The following is an 18,774-nucleotide window of genomic DNA, read 5'->3' as shown; positions in this document are numbered from 1 at the left end:
TAGACACACTTCAACCCATCATACTGGCTGAAACTTTGCCCTGTCAACTGTCTAACCTTGTTCACAGACTCTCTGCACTCGGTATCTGCCTGTTCAACAGCTACCCCATCCACTGATCCATAGCTCCGGTTCCCATCCCCCTGCCAAACTAGTTTAAACCCTCCCGAAGAACTCTAGCAAACCTCCCGCCCAGGATATTGGTGCCCCTCCAGTTCAGATGCAACCCGTCCTTCTTGTACAGGTCCCACCTACCCCAGAAGGTATCCCAATGATCCACATAACTGAAGCCCTCCCTGCTACACCAGCTCTGTAGCCACGTGTTCAGCTGCACTCGCTCTCTGTTTCTAGCCTCACTAGCACGTGGCACTGGTATCAATCCTGAGATTACTACTCTGCTCGTCCTGCCTTTTAGCTTCCAACCTAACTCCCTATATTCGCTTTTCAGGTCCTCATCCCTTTTCCCTGCTATGTCATTGGTACCGATATGTACCACGACTTCTGGCTGCTCCCCCTCCCCCTTAAGAATCCTGTAGACTCGATCTGAGACATCCGTGACCCTGGCACCCAGGAGGCAACATACCATCCGGGAGTCTCGTTCGCGACCACAGAATCTCCTGTCTGTTCCTCTAACCATTGAATCTCCTATCACTGTCGCTCTCCTATTCTCCACCCTTCCCTTCTGAGCCGCAGAGCCAGGCTCAGTGCCAGAGACCTGGCCGCTGTGGCTTTCCCCTGGTAGGTCCCCCCCACCAACCGTATCCAAAACGGTATACTTATTATTGAGGGGAACGGCCACAGGGGATCCCTGCACTGTGTGCCTATTCCCTTTCCCTCCCCTGACGGTCACCCAGCTACCTTTATCCTGTGACTGAGGTGTCAGTACTTCCCTATAACTGCTCTCTATCATCCCCTCTGCCTCCCGCATGATCCGAAGTTCATCCAGCTCCAGCTCCGGTTCCCTAACGCGGTCTGTGAGGAGCTGGAGTTGGGTACACTTCTCACAGGTGAAGTCAGCAGGGACACAAGTGGTGACCCTTACCTCCCACATCCTGCAGGAGGAGCATGCAACTGCCCTTGCTTCCATCCCCTCTGCTCGAAATTGACAACAGAGAATAAAAAAATATAAAGGAAAACCTTACCTTACCAAACCCTCCACACAAGAGTCCTTTTTTTTTGTTGGAGGAGGAGGATGGGTGGGAGACACTACACATGTAGTGTTTCGGGTTTAGCCACTGCCCGAATATATAAGTTCACTTACCCAACTGTCCCCGTGTCCGCGTCCGCCGAATCGTCAGGTAAGTACTTTATAGTGAAACGTACCTTCCCGGCTGCCCCCTGGCTCGCACTGTCACCGCTACTGCTGATCAAAGGAGTTGCTGTAATAAAAACAGAAAATGCTGGAAATGCTCAGTAGGTCTGGCAGCATTTGTGCAGAGAGAAACAGTTAACAGTTCAGGTCTGTTTCCTTAGCTCACATTAACTTTGTTTCTCTCTCCACAGATGCTGCCAGACCTGCCGACTATTTCAAGCATTTTCTGTTTATGTTTCAGATTTCCAGCATCCGCAGTATTTTGCTTTTGTACGTGTGTTGCTATGTCTGGGACTGTTTGAGTGCAATGCTATTTCTTTATAAACAGCGTTGAAACAAACATTTATCTCGCTAACACACAGCACTAATACACAGCTGGATATAAACAGCAGCCTGCAGCAGAGGGTGCAGTGGATGTTTATTAACACAAATAATTCACCAACACTATATTTACTGCTATCCACAATCACACCACGCTTCATCTTAACACGTTTTACTCTTTATTTACATCAACTTCTTCCTTCCAGTAAACACTTCAATTTGGAACACAGCTTCCAAATCACCTTTATTCACAAACCCGAACACAAGCTGCAAATGCTGCAAACACATACCAGCCCAGACTTTCCCCTTTCTGTCAACCCATTCCTGCATCACTGCCTCTCCACCAACAGTTGTTGCTAGAATCATAGAATCATAGAATGGCGAAAGCACAGAAGGAAGCCATTCGGCCTGACGAACCCATGTTGGCTCTCTGCTAAAGCAACTCACCTCGTCTCACTCCCCAGTCAGTTCAATTTCGGTGGTGGGAAAACTTCTCGAAAGAATAATTCGGGACAAAATTAATAGTCCCATGGACAAATGTGGGTTAATTCAGGAAAGACAGCATGGATTTCTTCAGGGAAAATCATGTTTAACTGTCCTGCTGGAGTTTTTTGATGAGGTAACAGAGAGGGTTGATGAGGGCAATGCTGTTGATGTGGTGTACATGGACTTTCAAAAGGTCTGGCAGCATCTGAATGGTCACTGACCTGAAACATTAACTCTGTTTCTCTCTCCACAGATGCTGCCAGACCTGCTGAGTATTTCCAGCACTTTTTGTTTATATTTCAGATTTCTTCCATCTGCAGTATTTTGCTTTTATTGACTTTCAAATGGAGTTTGATACAGTGCAACACAACAGACTTGTGAGCAAAGTTATAACTCATGGAATAAAAGGGACAATAGTAACATGGATATGGAATTTGCTGAGTGACAGGAAACAAAGAGTAGTGAGCAATGGATGTTCTTCGGGCTGGAGGAAGGTTTGTAGTGGAGTTCCCCAGGAGTCAGTGTTGGGACCCTTGCCTTTCCTGATATATATTAATGACCTAGACCTTGGTGTACAGGGCAGAATTTCAAAGTTTATGGATGATACGAAAATTGGAAGCATTGTGAACTGGAAGGATGATAGTGTAGAACTTCAAAAGGACATAGACAAGTTGGTGGAATGGGAGGACAGATGACAGGTGAAGTTCAATGCAGATAAATGTGAATTGATTCATTTTGGTCAGAAGAACATGGAGTGACAATATAGAATAAAGGGTACAATTCTAAAGGGGGTGCAGGAGCAGAGGGACCTGGGGGTATAAGTCATTGGTTGAGAGAGCGGTTAATAAAGCATACAGTATCCTCGGCTTTAGTAATAGAGGCATAGAGTACAAGAACAAGGAGGTCATGTTGAACTTGTATAAGACACTAGCCTCAGCTGAAGTACTGCGTCCAGTTCTGGGTGCCACACTTTCGGAAAGATGTGAAGGAATTGGAGAGATTATGGAAAAGATTCGTGAGAATGGTTCCAGGGATGAGGAACTTCGGTTATGAAGATAGATTGGAGAAGTTAGGACTGTTTTCCTTGGAGAAAAGAAGGCTAAGAGGAGATTTCATAGTGGTATTCAAAATGATGAGGGGTGTGGACAGAGTGGATAGGGAGAAACTGTTCCCACTTGTGAAAAGATCGAGAATCAGAGGGCACAGATTTAAAGTAATTGGTAAAAGAAGCAAAAGCGACATGGGGTAAAACATTTTCACGCAGCGAGTGGTTAAAGTATGAACTGCCTGAGAATGTGATGGAGGCAGGTTTAATTGAAGCATTCATAGGGGAATTAGACTGTTATCTGAAAAGGAAGAATGTGCAGGATAATGGGGAGAGGACGGGGAAGTGACATGAGGTGAATTGCTCATTTGGAGAGTCAGTGCAGACACGATGGGCCAAATGGCCTCCTTCTGTGCAGTAACAATTCTGTGATTCCAATATTCAAGTCATTGATATATATGGTGGTCCTGACACTGACCCTTGTGGACATCACTGTTCACCATCTTCCATTCTGAAAAACAACCAAATACCACAACTCGCTTTTCTTGATATTTCATACATTTTTTAATCTAAGCAGATACTGACCCTCCTATTCCAGGAGCCTCAGTTTTGTTACCCAGCCTTTTATGTGGTAGTTTGTCAAACGCTTTCTGAAAATCCATATAGACAACATCCATTGCTTTCCCTTCATCAATCTTTTCTGTTATTTCATCAAAAAAATCAGTTATTTATTAATAGATGCAGCACTGAAACAGGCCCTTCGGCCCACCAAGTCTCTGCCGACCAACAACCACCCATTTATGCTAATCCAACATTATTCCCATATTCCCGACCACATCCCCCACCACCAACCTCCACTGGGGGCAATTCACAATGGTCAATTTACCAATCAATCTGCAAGTCTTCGGCTGTGCGAGGAAACACACGCAGTTACAGGGAGAACTCAAACTGCGCACAGACATTAGCCAGAACTGAACACGGGTCGCTGGAGCTGTGAGGCTGCGGTGCCAAACACTGTTCGCCCAAAATGACCATAGTAGGACTCGAACCTACAATTTTCTGATAACCTCGTTAAATACACCGAACTCAGACGCCTTATCCATTAGGCCACACGGCCAATAGTGAAGCATGGGAGAGGTGCTGAACCTCTCAGTTTTCGGTCTACCCAAACCAAGTTCAAGGCCTGAATAATGAACCGATTGCCTCTCATTAGTTCTGTGAATAATACAATGATTTAATAGACAAAGTTTTGAAACATTCCTGCCCATAAATCTTGATAACAGAGAGTGTGTGGATCTCCTGACTCAGAATGTTTAGTGGATACAGTCCTCAGATCCGACAAGGAATCCCTGAACATCCACAGTAAAGACAGTGTGGATGAGGAAATGGAAGAGCCGGGAGCTGAAACTCAGGGACGGCCGAGCTCTCCTGTCATTGAGCTTGTGTGTCAGGTCTGCTCGCCGCACTTCCGGCTCTACTTTGTTTCCAATGAAAAGATGAAAAGGGCCGTTCGGTTTTCCTCTCACTGACAGCGTGTTTCACTCGGGTTAATATAACCCGGGACTTTTGCTGCTGAAATGAATTCTGCAAGGTCCTAGCAAACACACCGGCTCCCTCCTTTCTCCCCTCTTTCTATCGGATTGTTTTACCAGGAGGGGCTCAATAATAACAAACCCCCTGCAGGGAATGACCGCAAATTGAGCATCTAAATGGGGCAAGTGGGCAGCTTTCTGGGTTCTAGGTTCCCCCTACCCCGCCCCTCCCTTCCTCCAGTCCAAGCCCCTCTTCACTTTCTTTGGGACTTTGATGAGGGTGAAATGGGGAAAGTTCCCATTGATGTTTGAATGCTGAATTGCTGCAAAGATCTGCGCACGCGCGGTGTTGCCCCGCCCCCAGTGGGACGTCACAATGAGGAGTGGAGCGCATGCACAGCCTTTCCCCAACCCAATCTGTGAGGCCATTCACTCAATCAGGGGAAGATGGTTTAAATCAGCTGCTAATGGAGACTTCCCGGGCCCGGGGGAAGGGAACAAACAGCATCTGCTTCCAGCAGCCACTGCTTTGGGAGCGTGTCCGCAGATGTGCTCAGAGATTCGCAATGAGTGGTGGGAACTTGAGGGGGAGTCGGGGAGTGTTTGTAACAGACACTGTGGAGCAGGAGCTGCTCCCGGAACATGGAGTGAGCCGGGGACACGGGGAAGGGAGAGTTCATTCTCGGACAGTGTCTGTACAGGCTCAGGGAGACACAATGGGAAGAAATCACTATTGAAAATCACTGACAATTTCACCACCCAAAGGAGAGGGAATTTTCCTGCTTTCGTTCCAGTCTCTCACTGTTTGTTGGATTGTGAACAGTGGGGGGAAAATAGCCGCAAAATAACCATGTGGACAGTTAGACAAAGAGCATTTATTGCAGACACCAGGTGAGAAGTGTGAAAGGCACATTTTAAATAGTGGCTGCTTGTTTTCCGTTGAAATAGAAATGTGACTGTGTAAAGGTCACTGCTCTATCGGACAGTCCCTGTCATTGAGCAGTGCAGGGCTTGTGTTGTTTCTGAATGTCACAAACTTGTTGTAAAACCACTGCAAACACCTGGTAAACAGAAGCTGAATACTGCAGTACTGCAGTGGAGTCAGACACTGACACTGTTTGTGTTCCTGGTTTTCATTTCGCGATTGTTCATAATGATTATTATTGGGACGATTACATTGATCGCTTTTGTATCTTCTATCTCACCAGTTCTTTCATTCCTGCAGGAAAATACATGAAGGAACTTGACTGGATGTGGTGATTCTTGGACACAAGGAAAAGTGCAGCGAGCTCGTTCCAACACACAGAAGGTACAGGATCACTCCCAAAGCACAGAGATACTGCCAGCTCATCAGTTCCACTGGAACAAACAAAAGAAGTAGTCAGACAGACACTGATCCCAAAGTCGAGAGACACATTTTCAATCCAACAGTCAAACAACAGCAGGAGAGATAGAAGTTGTTTCCATTTCACTCCAATTCAGTACAGCTGACAGGTTGATACATCAATCACAGTCCAAAAACAAACCCATCATCAGATCTAAATAAACTCTGTCACCATGGTTACATTTTAAATATAAACCTTGAAACAGAACAGACAAAATTTGCATGATTGAAAGGTACAGAATGAATGCAAGGAGGCTTCAAGGGGATTTGGACAGGTTAAGTGAATGGGCAAGAACATGGCAGATGGAATATAATGTGAATAAGTGTGAATTTCTCCACTTTGGGAGAATAAACAGAAAGACAGAGTATTTCTTAACTGGTGAGAGGTTGAGAAGTGTCGATGTCCAAAGTTACCTGGGTGTCCTTGTTCATGAGACACTAAAAGCTCGTGTGCAGGTGCAGAAAGCAATTAGGAAGGCAAATGGTATGTTGGCTTCATTGAAAGCGTATTTGAGTACATGGTTAAAGATGTATTGCTTCAATTGTATAAAGTCTGGCTGAGATTGCACCTGGAATATGCTGTACTATTTTGGTTTCCTTATTGAAGGAAGGATAGACTTGTCACAGAGGGAGTGCAACAGAGATTCACCGGACTAATCCCCTGGGATGGTGGGATTGTCTTATGATGAGAGACTGCAGAAACTGGGCCGAAATTCTCTGGAGTTTCGAAGAATGAAAGGTGATCTCATCGAAACTTACAAAATTCTTACAGGGTAGATATGGAGAGGATGTTTCCTCTGTCTGGTGAGTCTAGAACAAGGGGACACAGACTCAGAATAAGGGCAGGCCATTTGAGACTGAGATGAGCAGGAATTTCTTTACTCAGAGGGTGAGAAATCTGTGGAATTCTTTATCCAGGAGGGCTGTGGAAGATCAATCATTGAACATATTCAAGACAGAAATCGATAGATTTCTAAATACTAACAAGATCAAGGGATATGGAGATCGCAGGAAAAATGGCGTAGAGATAGATGATCAGTCACGATCTGTTTGAATGTTGGAGCAGGCTTGATGGGCTGAATGGCCTAATGCCCCTATTTCCTATCATCCTTTGAATCCCAATAATGTACATCAGAACGTTAGACCAAGTTATGCATTACATACCAGTTCAAAAATCCCACAGAGATTAAGACTGAAAGATACAGTATCAATTCCATTACTACAAAATGAAGGACTTGGAGCTTGCAGACCAGCCCATGTATAAGATTGAAAGTTATATTTTCATTCACAATCGTTTTCACAGAGCTAAATATTAAATACCAATCCACAACTTGTACAGGACTACCAAATAAAACCTACAACTGTAAAATACAGTTAATCCATATTTTAAATTAAACACAAGGCAAACAAATATTGATACATTAAGAGAGTGGGAAACAGTGAGAGCAGAGTGGAGCATCAAGAACCCAGGAGAGAGAGGGAGCAAGAGTTCACTCGGAGAGCAGGGAACAGCGAGAGCACGCGTCAAAAAAGGCAAAGGAATCCACAATTAATGGGAAAACACTGAATGGTGTAGAGGAAGTGAGGGACGTTGGAGTGAATGTCCACAGATTCCTGAAGTAGCAGTACAGGTCAATAAGGTGGTTCAGCAGGTATATGGAATCCTTTCCTTTATTAACTGAGTTATAGAATATAAGGGTGATCTGGGTGTCCATGTCAATAAGTCACTGACAGCTAACATGCAGGTGCAGCAAGCAATTAGGAAGGCTAATAGTATGTTAGCCTTTATCACAAGAGGATTTGAGTACAGGAGTAGTGAATTCTTGCTTCAATTGTATAGAACCCTGGTTAGACCGCACTTGGAGTACTGTGTACAGTTTTGGTCTCCTTACCTTCGGCAGGATATTATTGCCATGGAGGGAGTTCAACGAAGGTTCATCAGACTTGTTCCTGGGATGGTGGGATTGTCCTATGAAGAGAGATTGGGGAAACTGGGGCTGTCTTCTCTAGAGTTTTGAAGAATGAGAGGTGATCCCATTGAAACCCACAAAATACTTAAAGGACAGTCAGGGTAGATGCAGCTAAGATGTTTCCCCTGGTTGGGGAGTCGAAAATCAGGGGACACAATTTCAAAATAAGGGGGAAGCCACTTAGGACAGAGATGAGGAGAAATGTTGTTACTCAGAGGGTTGTGAATCTTTGGAATTCTCTACCCCAGAGGGCTGTGGAAGCTCAGTCGTTGAGTATGTTTAAAGCAGAGATTGACAGATTTGTAAATACAAATGTCATAAGGGAATATGAGGAAAGTGTGGGAAAAAGGGCATTAAAGTGGATGTTCAGCCAAGATCATATTGAACGGTGGGGCAGTCTCGATGGGCTGAATGGCCGACTCCAGCTCCTATGTTTCGATGTTCCTAACTCCACTTTATCGATGAGACACAGCCTCAGGCCGACTTGTCGGGTGGTGCAAACAGATAACACTGCTTCTGATCTTCACCAGAACAGAGACTGAGATGTAACATTGATCCTCAAACAGACTGTGAGAGAATACAACAGAATAAAACACATGGAGAGACACTGTGGAATAACAAATTGATTTGATTGGAATGTTGAATTTTGATTGGAATGGATAAAACACCAGAAACAGCAGATTAAATTGGGATTCTCATCATTATATTGATCTGAGACAGAAAAGAGAAACTGATGGGAAGAAGGAAGAATGGAGTTTTTCACTCACCCATGAAAGCTGATTAAAAAAAGATGCAAATAACAGAGAATTTCACCAAAAAGGGAGATTAAATGCTGCCGAAACCTTGGATCGAAGGATGCCCCAACAGATCACCTGTTTAACTGTCTCCTCACTGGGGGATTTCAATCAGTGAGCAATATTATTCGCTACCTTTTTTTTGTTAAATGAACCCAGAACTGTCACTTGGAGTTAATATCTGCATTCCGACTCCTGAATATTTTCTGGACACATTTCCTGCTGAAAGAACTAAGAACTCTTTTCTAATTTACACAATACTATATACACATTCATCAAACCTCTTAAGCTAGCATCCTTGGTGCTGCTCTCTCTTCTCCCAAACCTCATCTCATGTGACTGTTACATCATCACTCTGACAGTGGGAGGGGTTGATCCCACTATCTTCAGCATTAACCCTTTACATCCTTATACTACACTGTCTGTCCAACCAAATGGGTGGAGGGAACTTCCTTCATTTATTCAAACACTTGAAAGTCAACTCAAAGCCATCAGAGAGAGAGAGGGAGAGAGACTGTCAGAGAACTTCCTGCATCCAGTCCTGACCCTGTCACACTCAGCAGCTGCTCACCCAGACCCCACTCTCATCAACACTGAACATTGTTACAGAGACCCTTCAAATAATGTTTATAAAAGGCGGAAAAATTCAAAGTTCATCGCAGCCGGATTGAATGGAACAAAGTTTAATATCTTCTCACCGTCTCTCAACACCCACGAGACATAGGTTTTCTTATTTGGTTCCTTTGATTTTTCTTGTTCCTGATTGACAAATATTCCAAACCTCGGATCAACCCTCCCACTTGCGTCATGTCCCCAGTCTCGGTTAAAAGCAACACATAACGACACAAACACTCTGAAACAAACAACGCAGTCACACTTTCCTTCAGTGAGATTAATGTCGAGCTGTTTTCCAGATTGAATGTAACCGTGAACAAATTTGTATCAAAGAAGTTGCCTTTGGCGTATCAGCACTGAATTTCTGGACAAGGAGGAACAGCCATTCCCAACTCACATCCTTCACAAAGGCTGTTTTCCCCTGTGACTGAAATTCATCATGTAATTTGAATTCCAAGTTCAAGTTCACAAAACAGAGATATAAATGATTGATAAGGAAACTTCTAAAGCATATCACAAATGTGAAATAAGGCTCTGCTGGGAGTTGAACCGAGGCTCTTCTGTTTACTAGACAGGTGCTTTCACCAACTAAGCTAAAGAGCCAAATCACAAATGCTTGGGTAGTTAAAATCAGAGGAGGATCTGTTTATTCTCATCACACGTCTCCACTGGTCACAACATATTTTAACTTTTCCTACTTACTGATACAGTCATATACTCTATTTTTCCCAAAACTGAGAATGGAGGTGGAGGGGCGACATGATAGAGGTTGACAAAGTTATGAGTGGCAGAGACAGAGTGGATAGTCAGAAGCTTTTTCACAGGGTGGCAGAGTCAGTTACGAGGGGACATAGGTTTAAGGCAAGAGGGGCAAAGTTTAGAGGGGATGTGCGAGGCAAGTTCTTTACACAGAGGGTGGTGAGTGCCTGGAACTTGCTGCCGGGGAAGGTGGTGGAAGCAGGGAAGATAGCGACGTTTAAGAGGCATCTTGACAAATACATGAATAGGATGGGAAGAGAGGGATACGGTCCCCTGAAGTACAGAAGGTTTTAGTTTAGACAGGCATCAAGATCGGCACAGGCTTGGAGGGCCGAATGGCCTGTTCCTGTGCTGTACTGTTGTTTGTTCTTTGTACATAGATAACACGTTTATAGATGTGGTCACCCCACAGCTTAAGAGTATGCAGGGAGAGAGGGAATGGGTGACCACCAGGCAGTCAAAAAGAATCAGGCAGGTAGTGCAGGACACCCCGAGTGCGTCTCACTCTCCAGCAGGTATTCAGTTCTGAATGCAGAGGACAATGATGCTTCACCTGGGGAGTGCAGCCGGAGCCAAGTCCATGACACCATGGGTGACTCAGCAGCAAAGGGGAGTACAGGGAAGACTGGAAAAGCCATAGTGATAGGTGATTCAATCGTCAAGGGAACAATCAGGTGTTTCTATGGCCACAGACGTGAATCCAGGAATGGAGTGTTGGCTCCCTGGTGCCAGGGTCAAGGATGTCATTGAGCAGTTGCAGAGCACCCTGAAGCGGAAGGGTGAACAGCCAGCAGTGGTAGTCCACATCAGAACCAGCAACATAGGTAGATATAAGGATGTTGTGCTGCAGTCAGAACTTAGGGAGTGAGTTAAGAAATTAGCAAGCAGGACATCAAAAGTAATAATCTCCGGATTACTCCCAGCGCCACGTGCAAGTGAGTACAGGAATAGATGGATAAGACAGATGAATGTACAGGAATAGATGGATAAAACAGATGAACGTGTGGCTGGAAAGATGGTGCAGGAGGGAGGACTTTCGATTTTTGGGACAGGTTGGAGGGGTTGCACCTGAACCGAGCCAGGACGGAGTTCCTTGCAGGATGTTTTGCTAGTGCTGTTGGGGAGGGTTTAAACTAGTTTGGCAGGGAGATGGGGACTGGAAGGTAGAGTCAGATCAGAAATGAAAATGGAAGGCAGAAAATTAATGGAGTCTGGAAGAGAGAGGAAACACTGATTAGAAAATTCAAAACAAAAAATGTTGGCAGTGCTCAAGGATATCTAAATCAATGCAAGGAGTATAGCAAATGAAGCAGATGAGCTCAGGGCACAGTTAGACACATGGCAGTATGACATCATAGCTATTACACAAACATGGCTAAAGGAGGGACAGGCATGGCAGCTCAATCTTCCTGGTTACAGGGTTTTCAGACGTGAGAGGGAAGGGGATAAAAAAGGAGGGGGAGTGGCAATTTTGGTCAAAGAAACTATTACAGCTGTGAGGAGGGATGATATGTTGGAAGGTTTATCAAATGAGACCGTATAGATTGAGCTGAGGAACAAAAAAGAGGCAATCACACTGCTGGGAGTGTACTATAGACCCCTAAACAGTCAGAGGGAGATGGAAGAGCAGATATGTAGGCAAATATCTGAGAAGTGCAAGAACAATAGGGCAGCAACAGTGGGGGATTTGTACCACCAAAACATTAACTGGGATACTTTTTGTGTAGAGGGAATTGAGGGAGCAGAATTCTTGAGGTGCATTCAGGAGTACTTTTTTAGCCAATATGTAGCAAGTCCAACAAGAGAGGGTGAAGTTTTAGACTTAGTTTTAGGAAATGAAGAGGGGCAGGTGGAAGGAGCGGCAGTGGGACAGCAATTTGGTGGTAGTGATCATAATTCAGTCAGTTTTAATATAATTATGGAAAGGACAAGGACAGAACAGGAGTTAGAGTTCTCAATTGGGGTAAGACCAACTTTACTAAGGTGAAGATTGATTTACCGAAAGTGGACTGAAAACAGGTAGTTGAAGGTAAATCAGTGTCAGAGCAGTGGGAAGAATTCAAAGGGGAGATTCCAGGGGTTCAGAGTCAACATGTTCCCACAAAGAAAAAGGGTGGGAAGGCCAAATCTAGAGCCCCATGGATGTCAAGGAGTTTACGGGTATAATAAGGCAGTAAAGGAAAGTTTATGCCCAACACAGAGAACTGAATACTACAGAAAGCCGAGAGGAGTATAGAATGTGGAGGGGGGAAATCAACATTGAAATTAGGAAAGTTAAGGGAGAGCATAAAAGAATATTGGCAATCAAAATTATGGTGAACCCAAAGATGTTTTATCAATACATTGAGAGCAAAAGGATAAATAAGGAAAGAATAGGGCACAGAAAAGACCAAAAAGGTAACCTATGTGTAGAGCAGACGATGCTGGCATTGTTCTGAATAAATACTTTGCATCTGTCTTCACAAAAGAGGGGGAAGATGCATATATTGTAGATAAGGAAGAGGGGTGTGAAGTATGGATGTGATCCATACAGAGGGAGAGAGGACATATTAATGGGATTAGTGTATATGAAAGTTGATAAATCACGAGCACCGGATGGAATGCACCTCAGGCTGTTAAAAAGAAGCAAGAGAGGAAATAGCAGAAGAGCTGATCATCATTTTCCAGACCTCACTGGATACAGGTGTGGTGATGGAGGATTGGAGGACTGCAAACGTTGTACCTTTGTTTAAAAAGGGAGTGAGGGAGACCAAATAATTACAGGCCAGTCAGTCTAACATCAGTAGTGGGCAAATTATTGGAATCTATTCTGAGAGACAGGATAAAATGTTACTTCGAAAGGCACAGATTAATCAAGGATAGTCAGCATGGATTTGTTAAGGGAAGATCTTGTCTAACCAACTTGATCGAAATTTTGAAGAATTAAGAAGGAAGATAGATGAGGGTAGTGCAGTTGATGTAGTCTTCACGGATGTAAATGTAGGGGGTATGAGTTTGCAGATGGCAAAAAGATTGGCTGTGTGGTAAATAGCAAGGAGGATAGCTGTAGACTGCAGGAAGATCTTCATGGTCTGGTCAGATGGACAGAAAAATGGCAAATGGAATTCAATTCAGAAGTGTGAGTTGATGCACTTGGGGAGGTTAAACAAGGCAAAGGAATACACAATTAATTGGAGAAGACTGAGAGCTGTAGAGGAAGTGAGGGACCTTGGAGTAAATGTCCACAGATCCCTGAAGGTAGCAGGACAGGTCGTTAAGGTGGTAAGAAGGCATGTGGAATCCTTTCCTTTATTAGCCGAGGTACAGATTTAAGAGCAGGGAGGTTATGCTGGAACTGTATAAATCATTAGTCAGGCCACAACGAATACTGTATGCAGTTCTGATCATCTTATTACAGAAAGGATGTAATTGCACTAGAGAGGGTGCAGAGGAGATTCACGAGGATGTTGCCGGTATTGGAAAAATGCAGCTATGAGGAAAGACTGGATAGGCTGGGGCTGTTCTCCTTGGCACAGAGAAGGCTGAGGGGAAATCTCATTGAAACATACAAAATTTTGAGGTGCCTGGATAGAGTTGAAGTGAAGGGCCTATTTACCTTAGCAGAGAGGTCAGTGACTGGGGGAAACAGATTTAAAGTGATCTACACTAATGGAATTGATTCTGTATCTTTCCATTTCACAGTGTGGGTGAGTTCTGAACTGGTATCTAATTTGTGTCTCAGGTTACAATATCTTTCAGCACCTTAGAAACTTTCTCTGGAATGAATGTTGAACTTGTATGTAACTTGTATCTCAGGGTACACTATGGGGATGTTTAAACATCCTTTATCATGAATGGATGTGAGCTTTGAGTATGGTATTTAATTTAAATCTCAGGGTACAGCATTACGTTAGATTCTGTGCCATTCAATCAATACTGTGTGCCAATTCTATCTGATATTTAATTGATAGCTAAGTCTGCATTATATTTAGATTGACACATTGTATTTCAATCTGTTAATGAGGGTGACTTTGACCTGGGATTGAGGTATCTGACTGTCAATGGGACTGAATTGGGGTGAAATGGAAACAACTTATTTCTCTCCTGCTTTGTTTGATTGTTGGATTGAAAATGTGTTTCTGGAACTCGGGATCAATGTGGGCCTGACTACTTCTGCAGTCTGAGACTAGGGAACTGATGAACTGTCTATCCCTCTGTACTCTGAGTGATAATGTACCTACTGTGTGTGAGAGGAGCTGGCTGCACTGTTCCTTGTGCCTCGAGTGCAGCAACCATCACATTCATCACGATACCTTCAAGTATTTGCCTGTATGAAGAAACAATATGTCTTAACTCAAGAACAGGGGAGGTGCAAAATATCAAAGAGGTGAATTTAATTTCGCAATTAATAATCATTAAAAACACCCACAAATGAAAACCAGTGTCAGTATCTGTCTCCACTGAAGTACTGAAGCTCCCAGCTCCTGCATCACAAGTATTCTGGGCAGATCCATCGAGACAAAACACTGCACTGGGATCGTCCCAACTGCTCGATGCTCTACACATATTTCCAGCCACCCTGCTTCATATGCACAAATAAAGAAAAATAAAACCCCATATGTATATCCCTCAATTCCTTTCTTCCCATACAGTTGTTCCACCTCCCCTTAAATGCATCGATATTATCGCCTCGACCTCTCCCTGTGGTTGCAAATTCCAGATTCTAACCACTCACTACATAAATACCTTTTTCATGAATTCCTCATTGGTTTTATGAATGTCGATTTTATATTTTTGGCTCTTGTTTCAGGCAACACCACAAGAGGAAACATATCTGCATGTATTCTATAGAAGCCCTTCACTATTTCCTCACTTTTTTCATTTGTTCATGTGATGTCGGCATCACTGGCTATGCCAGCATTTATTGCCCATTCCAAATTGCCCTTGATAAAATGGTGGTGAGCTGCCTTCTTGAGCTGCTGCAGTCCTTGAGATGTAGGAATTCCAACGGTGCTGTTTGGAAGGGAGTTCCAGGATTTTGACCCAGCGACAGTGCAGGAATGGTGATATAGTTCCAAGTCAGGATGGTGTGTGGCTTGGAGGGGAACTTGCAGGTGGTAGTGTTCCCATGCATCTGCTGCCCTTGTCCTTGTTGGTGGTAGAGGTTCCAGGTTTGGAAGGTACTGTCGAAGAAGCCTTGGTGTGTTGCTGCAGTGCATCTTTTAGCTGGTATGCACTGCTGCCACTGTGCATCAGTGGTGAATGGAGTGAATATTGAAGGTGGTGGATGTGGGCAATCAAACAGGCTACTTGAGTGTTGTTGGAGCTGCACTCATCCAGGCAAGTGGGCAGTATTCCATCACACTCCTGACTTGTGCCTTGTGAATGGTGGACGGATGTGGGGAAACAGGAGGTCAGTTGCTCGCCGCAGAATTCCTAGCCTCTGACCTTGCTCTTGCAGTCACAGCACTTATATGGCTGGTCCAGTTCAGTTTCTGGTCAATGGTAACCAATGGTCAATGTTAATGGTGGGGGATTCAGTGATGGTAATGCCATTGAACATCAAGGGGAGATGATTAGATTCTCTCTTGTTTGAGATGGTCATTGCCTGGCACTTATCTGATGCCAATGTTACTTGACACTTATCAACCCAAGCCTGGATGTTGTGCAGGTCTTGCTGCATCTGGACATGGGCTGCTTCAGTATCTGAGGAGTCATGAATGGTGCTGAACATTGGGCAATCATCAGAAAACATCTACACTTCTGGCCTTGTGATGGAGGGAAGGTTGTTGATGAAGCTGCTGAAGATGGTTGGGCCTAGAACACGAGCCTAAGGAATTCCAGCTGTAATGGCCGGAGACTGAGATGATTGACCTGAACAACCACAGCCATCTTCCTTAGTGCTAGGTATGACTGCAAAGAGCAGAGCATTTTGCCCCGATTTCTATTTACATTGGTTTTGCTAGGGCTGCCTTGTTGCCATACATGTCAAAGGCTGCCTTGATGTCAAGGGCAGTCACTCCCACCTCACAATGCAATGTTTCTTTAACTCTAAAATAAAAGCAAAAGTCTGTAGATGCTGGAAATATGAAATAAACAAAAATGCTGGAAATACTCAGCAGTTCAGGCAGCATTTGTGGAGGGAGAAACACAATTAACATTTCAGGTCTGTGTCCTTTCATTTTACAATATGCTTTATGTCCTGGCAGATAACAATGCATTCAGTCTGCAGTAATGGAATTAATACTGTATCCTCCAGTCTGACCACTTGTGAGATTTGTGGAGTGGTGTGTAACATGTAGCTCAGTCTGCAGTCTGGTTACATTATTGAGATTAATTCTGTACTTTACAATCAGGTACTGTTTGTCTGTTCGATCTGACATTGAATTTGTAGTTCAGGCTGCTGTCTTGTGAGAGTGACACAGTGCCTTGCAATCTGATAGTGGGTGTGATTTTGGACTGGGATTGATGTATCTACCTGTCAGTGGGACGGAGTTGGGGTGAAATGGAAACAACTTCAGTCTGTCATGCTCTGTGTGACTGTTGGATTGACTGTTAGTCTCTGGAACTTGGGATCAGTGCCAGTCTGACTAGTACTGCTGGCAGTGATTGTGGAACTGATGTCTCTTTTCTCTCTGAGTGATACTGCCCTTACTGTGTGTGAGAAGCCAGCTGCACTTCCCCTTGTGCTGAGGCATCATTCTATTTATTCTGCTTCCTTCAAGTATTTGCCTGTAGAAAGAAAAAGTATTTATTATAATTCAGGAAGAGGTGTGGTGGAAGTTACAAGAGCGACCAAAACAATCTTTGAATGAATAATCATTGTGAACAATCACAAAGGAAACCCAGCAACACAAACAGAGTCAGTGTCTGATTCCACTGCAGTCCTGCAGCCCCCAGCTACTGCATACCAGGGGCTTTGGCCGTTTTCCAACAATTAAATGACATCCAGAAACAATCCACTGGGCCATGAATGGGACTGACCGACGGAACAGGGACTTTTACACAGGTCAGATTTCCAGTTCCCGCTCCCATGGTCTAACCGTTCAAGCGAAACCGAACAGCCGCTGTTTAAAATGTGTCCTTCACACTTCTCACCTGGTGCCTATTATCGATTCTCTTTGTGTAACTCCCCACATTCTGACTGTCCGTTTCTGTTTCCACACTTTACTGTCCAACAACAATAAACTGTGGGAACAGGCTGGATCGCTCTCTTTGAGCTGGCACGGACATGTTGGGCCGAATGGCCTCATTCTGCGCCGGAAATTTTCTATGTTTCTGTTTGCTGAATTGTTGCCTGAATCTGCGCCTGCGCTCCCCTCCCCCAGCACTGCCTGTGAGCGGAAGAAGATGGTTTGAAACAGTCGCGAATGGAGAGATCCCCGTTCACGGGGGAAGGAAGCAAACAGCAGCCTCCTTCCAGCAGCACATCGCTTTGGGAGCGTGTCCGCAGATAGACTCAGAGATCAGCATCGAGTCCGGGGCAAGTTCAGGAGCAGACGGGGGCTGTTTGTAAGAGGCGGAATGGAGAATCAACTGGTCCCGGAACATGGGGTGAGTGGGGGAAGGGAGAGGCCATTCTCAGGCTGTGTGTCGACGGGGAAAGGAGACAGAATGGGAAGAACCTGTTACTGCAGTGCAGTCAAACAATGATAATATTTGTATGACTGGGCTTCCTTTGTGGGGGCTCATTATTATTCGAGAGATTAAATTCATTAAAATCCTGTATCTTCTATCTCACCTGTATTTTACTTATAAACATACTTTTGTTCAAACAGACAAATAATTGAATGAACCAGAATAAATGTGATGTTTCCTCCACCCAAGTTACAAGGAAGAGTGTCACCAGCTCCTTCTCACACACAGTCCGGACATTATCATTCACAGAGCGCAGAGACACAGACAGGTCATTAGTTCCACAGTCACAGACAGCAGAAATAGTTCCAGAGACACATTTTCAATCCATCAATCAAACAGAACAGGAGAGACGGACGTTGTTTCCATGTCACCCCAACTCAGTACCACTGACAGGTAGATTCATAAATCCCAGTCCAAATTCTCACCCACAATCAAATTATCAGTGTGTCAATCCCACAATGGTGCAACCTCAGCTACAAATTAAATACACATAGAACTGACACATGGTTCCCTTTTCAAAGTTATAGAATTGAGGGCGGTGCAGTCGTTAGCACCGCAGCCTCACAGCTCCAGCGACCCGGGTTCAATTCTGGGTACTGCCTGTGTGGAGTTTGCAAGTTCTCCCTGTGTCTGCGTGGGTTTCCTCCAGGTGCTCCGGTTTCCTCCCACATGACCAAAAGATTTACAGGTTGATAGGTAAATTGGCCATTATAAATTGCACCTAGTATAGGTAGGTGGTCGGGAAATATAGGGACAGGTGGGGATGTGGTAGGAATATGGAATTTGTGTAGGATTAGTCTAAATGGGTGGTTGATGGTTGGCACAGACTCGGTGGCCGAAGGGCCTGTTTCAGTGCTGTATCTCTAAACTAAACTAATATAATCTGAGATTCAAGTTGAATACCAGCCCAATATTTACACATGTTATCAGTTTATTATCAGT

The sequence above is a fragment of the Heterodontus francisci genome, unplaced genomic scaffold, assembly GCF_036365525.1.
Source record: "Heterodontus francisci isolate sHetFra1 unplaced genomic scaffold, sHetFra1.hap1 HAP1_SCAFFOLD_43, whole genome shotgun sequence".
NCBI classification, from domain to species: domain Eukaryota; kingdom Metazoa; phylum Chordata; class Chondrichthyes; order Heterodontiformes; family Heterodontidae; genus Heterodontus; species Heterodontus francisci.
This window is presented reverse-complemented; position numbering follows the sequence as displayed.